General features: G+C 32.6%; 1 pseudogene; it reads right to left on the bottom strand.

The window, feature by feature from the left end:
* Nucleotides 1-3,582: 3,582 nt before the first annotated feature.
* Nucleotides 3,583-8,024, bottom strand: LOC110647776 (protein KINESIN LIGHT CHAIN-RELATED 1-like; annotated as a pseudogene).
* Nucleotides 8,025-9,249: the final 1,225 nt, after the last annotated feature.

Below are 9,249 nucleotides of genomic sequence, written 5' to 3' on the forward strand. Positions count from 1 at the left end.
ATTTTGACTTGACATGAATAATTAAACCCAAAAAATCTATATAAAAAATTACTAAATCAATATAATATAAGCTAATTTTACAATTAAAAGAAAAAAACTATAATTTTATTTTATTTAGCATAATCAATTACATTATCAAAATTATTTAAGTTGTATCTTAGTATTTCTTAAAGAATTTAGTATAATATGTTTTTTTTCCCACAATAAATTGTATGAGGTACAGTTCAAACTTTTTATGAATGTTAAAATAAGCGTGATTAATTTCTTTAACTAAACTATTAGTTATGGTATAAGTTTTCCCTCTTTTAAAAAAAAATATTTAAAAATATCAACCACATTATTAAATATAACAATTCTAATTTTAAATCCCTTTTACAAAAAATAAATTAGTTATATAAATTATAAGTGAAAAATCAAATATAAAATATAAAAAAATAAAGTTTATAATAAAAGATAATATTTACCTTAAAAAATCTATAGTAACATATAATTTATTTACAAAATTAGAAATTAGAGATAATTATTAAAATATACCTAATGATTTAAATTTTTTATACTTATAATTTATTATTTGATTGATATACTCATAATTTAGTTAGTTTATATTTATAACAATATATTCTTAATTATCCCTCTACATAATAGTTTTTAGTGTTAATTAAAAAAATTATATATATATATATATATATATATATATATATATATATATATATATATATATATATATTAACAAAAGTGGATGTATCATCAACTGATTATAAATAAATAAATAAATATTGTAACGGTCGGGCTCAAACCACTAGAGGAATTGTCTGCTTTGGCCATAAGCCTCACAGTTTTGTCCCATAGGTAGAATGTAGAACTTTTCAGGAGGTCACCCATCCTAGAATTTCTCTAAAGCGAGCACGCTTAACCCTAGAGTTCTTCCAACTCTCCAGGCCATTTCACCAAAAGGTGCCTCTAGTGATTAGTTCCTCCATTTTATATTTCATTACATTTAGAAACCATGATCATTTCCGTGATTTGCCGATGTGGGATTTGCCTAAGGGACCTTTCTCCCCTCCTTTCGGGACTCAGCGTCCTCATTGATGTTTGCCAAACCATCGCCCAAGAGGACAAGCGAGCGGCTCTGATACCAATTGTAACAGTCGGGCTCCAACCACTAGAGGAATTGTTCGCTTTGGCCATAAGCCTCACGGTTTTGTCCCATAGGTGGAATGGAGAACTTGCCAGAAGGTCACCCATCCTAGAATTTCTCTCAAGCGAGCATGTTTAACTCTGGAGTTCTTCCAACTCTTCAGGCCATTCCACCAAAAGGCGCCTCTAGTGATTAGTTCTCCCATTTTACATATCATTACTCTTAGAACCCAAGACCATCTCCGTGCTTTGCCGATGTGGGATTTGCCTAAGGGACCTTTCTAAATAGGTTGACATTCTTAAGAGTTATACAAAGAATGCCAACCTATTTAGAAAGGTTCCTTAGGCAAATCCCACATCAGCAAAGCACGAAGATGGTCTTGGGTTCTAAAAGTAATGATATATAAAATAGGGGAACAAATCACTAGAGGCGCCTTTTGGTAGAATGGCCTGGAGAGTTGAAAGAACTCCAAGGTTAAGCCTGCTCGCTTGAGAGAAATTCTAAGATGGGTGACCTCCTGGGAAGTTTCCCATTCCACCTATGGGACAAAACCGTGAGGCTTATGGCCAAAGCGGACAATTCCTCTAGTGGTTTGAGCCCGACCGTTATAATTGGTATCAAAGCCGCTCGCGTGTCCTATTGGGCGATGGTGGGGCAAACCTCAACGAGGACGCTGAGTCCCGAAAGGGGGGGAGAAAGGTCCCTTAGGCAAATCCCACATCGGCAAAGCACGTGGATGGTCTTGGGTTCTAAAAGTAATGATATATAAAATGGGGGAACTAATCACTAGAGGCGCCTTTTGGGGGAATGGCCTGGAGAGTTGGAAGAACTCCAGGGTTAAGCGTGCTCGCTTGAGAGAAATCCTAGAATGGGTGACCTCTTGAGAAGTTCTCCATTTCACCTATGGGACAAAACCGTGAAGTTTATGGCCAAAGCGGACAATTCCTCTAGTGGTTGGAGCCCGACCGTTACAAATATAATCATTTTTCAGAGTTTATATATATTCTTATACATTTTATATTATTTTAAAAATTCATTTTTTTCTAATTTTTTTTAAATATATTTGCTTAATTATTTTTTCATTGTATTATAAATAATATAAAAATCAAGGATAATTCTATATTTTCACAATTTCACTTATTTATTTACTAATTAATTAATTTAGTTTATGACTTTTTTTTTAAACAACTCAGACAACTAGAACCTTGGATTTTTTAATCTCATTAAAATCCTAGTTTAATTATAATTTCTTATTAAGAATCTTAGCTTAATTATATTTGTTGCACTGTAATTTCTAATATTTTAGGACTAAAACTATATATTTTGTTTATTTAAATTTTAATAATTAATATTTTTTAAATAGCAACTTTATAATTATATTAATATGGATAGATTGTAAGTTAATTGTATTTTTTATTTTTCACTTATTAATTTCTTATTTTAGTTAATTTCTTCTTATAAAATTTTGTATTTAATTAAAACTAAATGTAAGTAGGACTAAAAATTTTAAATTCATATAAACTATAAAATTAAGAATTTTATATTAAAATTAATTTAAATAATAAAAATATTATTATAATTAATTTAAAAAATAAGAGTATTTTTAGCAAAGTCAATATTCTCTTCCCTTCTGACATTTATATATAAATATAAATAAATTGTAACATGAGTCCACGACAAAATTGAGTTTAATTTTCCTATAATTAGAACTTTAGAAGACATAGAATAAGGAGCTTTAATGAAGAACATTCTTCAAAATATATTTGCTCAAATGAACATTCTTCTTCACCTCGTGCATAACTTTTATATCCCAATAAACGGGTAAATTGCAACCAACCCTCTATTAATTTATATAGATATTTTATATAAGTTACTTAATTTCAATTTGTTAAAATAAAATCTTTCAATTTTAATTTTATTTCAAAAATAGTCCTCATGATCTGCAATAGTAGATTCTAGATTAAAAATATAAAAATTACTCTTTTACTCTCATTTTTTTTCCTTTTATGATTAAATTAATTAATAATTATTATTAATAAAATTATTTTAACTTAATTAAATTTATTAATAAAATTATTAATTATATGTTATTTATTATTAATTAAAAATATAATTTGTAACGTGGCAAAATAATAATAATAAATTTTATATTTTAAAATAATATTTTATTAATATGTGATATTTATTAATATTTTAGTTTTTATATAAAAAATAAAAAATAATAGATAATAATTTATAAATTTATTTTGATTAAATGTTAATTTAGTGTTAGTTAAAAAAATAACTCGAAAGCCTACTATTATATATTATAGAAACATTTTGAAACAAAATTAAAATTATAAAATTTTATTTTAATAAATTAAAATTGAGTGATTGAAATAAAACAGACAAACAATAAAATAAGGATGGATGGTGCAATTTCGACCCCCAACAGACAGACAACAAAAACAATTAAACGTGGCAGACAAATCAAGATTTCAAAGCTCAAGATACAGAGAAACGCACCAGATTACAACATTGACACTATACATGATCTTCTATGTTACAGAATGTGCACGTGTAGACAAATATGGGAAATTAATAGATGCTCCAATTCTAAAACCTAGGCCAGGTCACCACTTTGTTGACTCTTTCTTGGTCCTCTTCAAGTTGTTATCTATGAGATTTTCCAGTGATTTTGCATTTTTGTTACGAGCCCTGCCAAATTCTTTCAGAAGCTCAGCCAGCCTATTCTTCTCATATTCGAAATCAGGATTTGCAATCCCAAGGTTTTCCTCTCTTAATTTAAGAACATATTCCAAGATCTCAATTGCATCTTCTACCCTGTAATGAAGCTGAAACATCAAAAGAAGTAAAGGAAGCCTCAGCTTTAATCAGTCCCAGACTTCTAAACATATTTAACAACTCCGATTAGAATTGGCAGGTGCATTACTTGATTACAAGTGATGAACATCAAGAATATCTAATGAATAATAAGAAAACCAATTAGCCACACAATGCTTTGACGAAATGCAGTTTTACCATTACAAGATTTATCCGCAATGTCGTCTATCATAAGCTATGAGAAACTAAAAAGTACACATTTCAAAGATTCAGTCAAACCTGGAGAGCCTAAAACTCCACTATAAAAATATTTCATCTAATCAAATACAAAGGAGATAGGTGGAAGGACAATATGAAAGTAATAACACAATCAAACCACAAGATCAAAATTCTTCCAAGTAGAATTCCTCTCCAGGAACAAGAGGAAGTCCTAATGTGGAAAATTCAAACACAACGACCATAAGCTGCTAGTTCAAGTAAAAGTTGAGCCATATAAAGATATATTACCTCCCCATAGCGTCATTGGTTGCAGCAAGATTGCCATATACTTCGATGGTATCTTGATTACAGGGGCCACACTCGTGTTCCAGTACCCCTCTTGCTTCTTCAAACAACTCAGCAGCCTCATCTATCTTGAACAGCTGCACACAAGCCAGTTCCATCTGATTCAGGACAACAACAAAGAAGGCTGACTTCCTCTCCCCACTAGCTCTAAGTTGTGCTACAGCACTCTCAAAAGAGTTTCTTGCTGCTTCATATCTATCAACTGCTTCTATTCCTGCAATAGTGCTTTGCTGTCCTGGTTTATCCTCCAACAACTTCATTGCCTTCTGCAAGAGCTTCAATGCCTCCTCAGGTTCATCTACATACTCATAAATGGCTGAAATCTCAGTCAACCCACCAGCAATCTCTTCTGCTGTGGTTCCAGGCACAATTTTTGCATATATCCTCAGCATTTTCACAATAAGATTTTGATTCTATGAGCTTACCTGTCCTGTTATGTAAGTCAGCAAGGCGTACAAAGACAGAGGCAACTGAAGGGTGGTTGTCACCCTTTGATTATTTGAAAACAGTGAGTGCCTTTTGATAAGAGAAGATGGCCTCATCAAAGCGGCACAGAGACATATAACTGTTTCCAATGCTGACATCAATAGCAGCAACTTCATTCTCTTGTCCATTTGCAATCATTGCCATGCTGGCAAGACAAGGTGCTCAAGAGCTGATTCATAATCTCCCTTTGCCTGGCAAACGAGGGCCATTAGTCGACGGTCAGCTGCCTAGATGCTGATTCACAATGTGCAAAATGGATTTCAAGGGTTTTCTTGCACAATTCTTCTGCTTTATCAAAGTTCATGTCTTGAAAATTAGCCTCAGCTAGGTACCTACCATTTTCCAAATAAATTTACGCAAATTGAATTTAAAACAAAAGGCGAATAAGCACACTCGTCATAATTATATTATAATTATCATATGCAGATAACTTAAGATGGAAGATACTAATGCATCATTTAAAATATCCGAAGAGAAAATAGTAAATACTAAATACATTTAAATTTTCTAGCATCATGCGGTCACATAATTCTTCAATTTACTAATCATTGGGTAAATAAATTCAAAGAAATGGACCCCAATTTTCTATCCAATGTTCAGATTAACAACAATCTCTCAAGCCAAACATCTTGCTTCAACCTCGAAATTGATCCACCGTAAACCATGCATCCACTTGCATGTTCAGGTAGAGTGATATTGAACTACACATGCATAAATGCATGAAAATACACATGAATGTTAAGAGAATGGATTTCACATACGGGAACTATTAAACAAACGGACAAACACAAACATCTACATCCAACAACATACAATAAACTCATTGACTAAGACTTTTATGTCATCAACCTGAATTTCACACAAATTCAGTTTTCTAACAATAATAATAATAATAATAATAATTAGGGCTGTGCATGGTTCATAAGAACCTAATCGAACTGAAGAATTGTATCGAACATACAAGAATCGTACTAATATGAAGTTTCTTTTTTTTTTTTTATACTTTGATTCGGTTATAGTTCTTCACTAAGAACCTAATCGGAATCGTACCGAAATCGAATCGAAATTGTACTGAAGTGGAACCGAATCGAGAACTAAATTTATACATATACTTTTCTATATATTTTTTTAAATGTATTAATACTTTTAATATAATTATATATATTTATATATGTATATATAATTATGAATTAATACTTTTCATTTCTCTATATTTTTTAAATAATTTTAGTTAATATTAAATTACCTTATAATTTAATTATAAATGTATTACTGTATTATATATATGTTAATTCTTAATTATATTTGTATCTTATAGTTAAGTATTACATAATTAATAAATAGTTAAAACATATATATTATATGATATATTTATATTATTATATCATATAATATATTTATCCTAAATTATATATGCTCTTTATAATTAAAGATTATATAATTTAGAAATAGTTAAAAGATAAATTATATGATATATTATGTATTAATAACTAAATTCAAAACTTAAATATTAATTTAAGTATGACTTTTAAATAAATAATTACATAAAATTATTTGAATAACAGAGAATTAAACCAAAATCGTGTCGAATAAAAAATGGTATTGAACCGTAACCGAAACAACGAAGAACTAAATCATAATCAATATTGAAATTTCATCCAATTCTTAGGCAAACCCTAAAATGACCCAAAACTATAAACCCTAATAATAATAATAATAATAATAATAATAATAATAATAATAATAATAATAAAAAGACCAATTCCCTATTCAGATACAAAAAGCCAAAACATGAGGAAGGGAAGGGAGAGCTGTTGGTATAAATAAGAATATAAAAACGGCAACGTTTTCAGAAAGCAGATTTCATACCAGAAAATTTCCTAATTTACCTTACAACAGCAAAATTTAAGCTAAAAATTTATCCAAAATAACTCACATTGCGATAAAATTACTTCAAATAGTCATACTAGTCACCACGGTATTAGAATAACTAAATACTGGCTACTTACAAGCAAAACAAACGCCCTCCAAGTCTTGCCAACTCTGGGATCGGTCTCTCCCAAAGCTTCCATCTGAATTTTGAGCCACTCCTCGTAGGCGGCATCGACATATCGACCTGTCCAAGCATCGAGTACGTATCCCCCAACTGCATAAACACAGAAAACGCCGCGAGCACGTGATCCATGCCTCTAGTCAAATCCGGCACAGTAACTCGAGAGCCGGCACAGCCTCGTCGAACCTTCCTAGACTGCAATAAATAGCAGCCAGCACGTGAAGGCTCATAACGAGGTCCAAACTCGGTTCCCCATCGACGGCACATCGCTCAAACGACTTAGACGCACGAAGTGCGTAATCAAGAGCCTTACTAGGACCCTCCCCGAAGGCAATGGTATCGCGGGCGAACTTGAGAAGGAAAGGACCGATATCCGGGTTGTCGAGGGAGGCGTCAGAGAGAAAAAGCGGGTTAAGGGAGTCTGACGGGGGATTTCTTACGGAGCGTGTAGGGGATGGTTTACCTGGGAAAGGGGATGGAGACGGAGGCTTCTTGTTGGGCGTTCTAGGAACAGCGGGTTTGGGTCGTGTTTGAGACTGAGATTGCAATTGGATATCGAGTACGGAGATGCGGAGAGGGAGTGCCTTGGGTGGTGTCTTGGCGAGGCAAGACCCGGCATCGTCTCTTTTGTTTTGCTTTGCGATCGGAGATCGATTAAAGAGTTGTAGAGAAAGAAATCAGAGAGAGAGATAGAGAGATTAAGGGATTGGATTTAGCATTTAGGTCACTAGGGACAGGCTACCAATAAAGGAGCTGATAGAAAAGCTTCGAATGAGGATCTCTCCTCACTGCTACTACTACTACTGTATCTCCTCCTTTCAGTTTTTCTCTCCTGTTACCGGTATGGCTAAGGCCTACCACAAGGGACATAATGGTAAATTTTATGATGGTTGTGGGATTAGAGGGCTAGAACTCATTCTCCACCTTCAGACTCCATTCATCAAAATAACAAGTTTCACTCGTATTCATCTAGCCTATTACCAAAATATACAAACTTAACATTGAATTAATGGATTCACTTATTAATAAATGATGATAAATATATTAATTAATAGAAGGGGATAATTAACGACCAAGATTCTATACATTTATTTATATTAATCCATCCACTGTAAAATACAGTACAAGCTCTCATAATCTTATAAACTATCATTGAGCTCCTTGCTAGTCTATGCTCTTTCCAAAGCAAGAACATATATTATTATTATTATTATTATTATTATTATTATTATTATTATTATTGCTGCAGTGAAGCTCTTATGGCTTACGGCATTGATGCTTGGGCAAAGTAGATATAGATATCTGCGGTTGCCATCACCAGCTTTTCAAGTCTTCGGTGGTTCATGTTTGGAATTATGTTTTCCAGGTTCATAGTCCAACGTAGCATCTATCTCTATGAGCTTTCTCATCTTCTTCATATGAATAGTAATGGCCTGCAAACAACCATACTCCATGAGATATGTCACGGACTGGGAGTTTATCAACACCAAATTCTAGACTCCCGTCCCGTGACAGATAGCACCAGAGTGCAGTAATCTTTTTAACATTGGTTATCACCTCATAGATTATTCTTATTTATAATAATAATAATAATAATAATAATAATAATAATAATAATAATTCATTTAATTACCTCATCACCTTGTGGATTTGCATAACTCATGCCTTGTGCAACTCCCATAACTTGGCCTACAACAGAATAAAATGGAAAACATATGTTACTTATTAATGAATATCCTGTAAGCAAGAAGTATATATATAACTAATCTGGACAGAACTGTCTGACCTGTGGATAAATCCATGAAGATGAGTAGAAGAATGAGAGCTATGGCTTTGGTCTGAGAACCAGCCATGGGAAATCGTTGTGGTGAATGATAAGGTTAGAGAGAGGGGTGATGTGTTGGATTTATAATGGGCAAAAAGAGGGACAGATCCATGTAAACTATTAATTCATGTTGCTGGGTGCAGCCAGTACTCAAAAGCTTTGTAGAATGATGACTGAAAAGGCAATACGCATTAGCAAACACGACAAAACAAAGTCAACTCTCTCTTGCTTCTGTCACCTCAAGGATCCAAGCTGCCTGTACTGTTCTCCAAAAGTTTTTGTTAGGTAGCGATCAGCTATACCTTTGCGTGGCTCAAGCTATACTAACACTACAAGCAAGGGTGGAGCCAAGAAATTGAA

Source organism: Hevea brasiliensis, chromosome 9 (genome assembly GCF_030052815.1).
Source record: "Hevea brasiliensis isolate MT/VB/25A 57/8 chromosome 9, ASM3005281v1, whole genome shotgun sequence".
In the NCBI taxonomy this organism is placed as follows: Eukaryota; Viridiplantae; Streptophyta; class Magnoliopsida; order Malpighiales; family Euphorbiaceae; genus Hevea; species Hevea brasiliensis.